This window comes from Elephantulus edwardii, unplaced genomic scaffold (genome assembly GCF_000299155.1).
Source record: "Elephantulus edwardii isolate Elephantulus edwardi_28Jun2011 unplaced genomic scaffold, EleEdw1.0 scaffold00146, whole genome shotgun sequence".
Classification (NCBI taxonomy): domain Eukaryota; kingdom Metazoa; phylum Chordata; class Mammalia; order Macroscelidea; family Macroscelididae; genus Elephantulus; species Elephantulus edwardii.
In genome coordinates, this window is record NW_006399896.1 from 1,719,028 (window position 1) to 1,719,806 (window position 779).

A 779-nucleotide genomic window follows, 5' to 3' on the forward strand; every position below is an offset into this window, starting at 1 on the left:
CATCTGGGGAAAGAGTTTTAAAATTTAGTTATTTAGGTTCCTAGAAGTGGAACTAGGACCTATGAGACATAGACATTTTCTAATATCTTGACCAATTGCCTCCAATAAAGCTATTTCAATTTTCACTCTCACAGTTACGTAAGAAAGATTCCTTTGTCTGGCTACTTTTTTTTTTTTATTTAATTTTTTTTTTTCCTTTGTCTGGCTACTTCCAAAACTGAATGATAACTCACTCTTAACAAGCTGTTTTTATTATTGTTGTTGTTTTGAAAGTATTTGGTGAGGAGCAGTGCTATTTCAATGATAGAATTCTTGTCTTCCAAGAGTACCCGAGGCTAGTTCCAGTCTAATTCATCTTATACACAGCCACCACCTGCATATCAGCTGAGGCTTGCATGTTGCCCTAACATGAATAGGTTTCAACAGAGCTTTTAGCCAAAGGTAGAGTAGGAATAAAGGCCTGATGTTCTACTTTCAAAAAAAGCAACCAGTGAATTACAATAGTCAAATCCCAGTAAGCACTGGGTTTTTGTGAATCATTAATTACAACAATTCACAGCAGGACAAAGTTTGTGTTATTCCTCCATTTTAGCTCCAATGATGACTATCTTATGGATGTTAGAGGTTTTTTACGGACAACTAAGGATTTGCACTGAATAATCAAAGGTTCTTATCATCTATTCAGGTTACAGCGTCTGCAGTTCATTGATCAGAATTACAGCCACAGCAGCCACATTTCAGCAAATCCGTGTGCCCTGATGTCGATCATCTTAAACTGG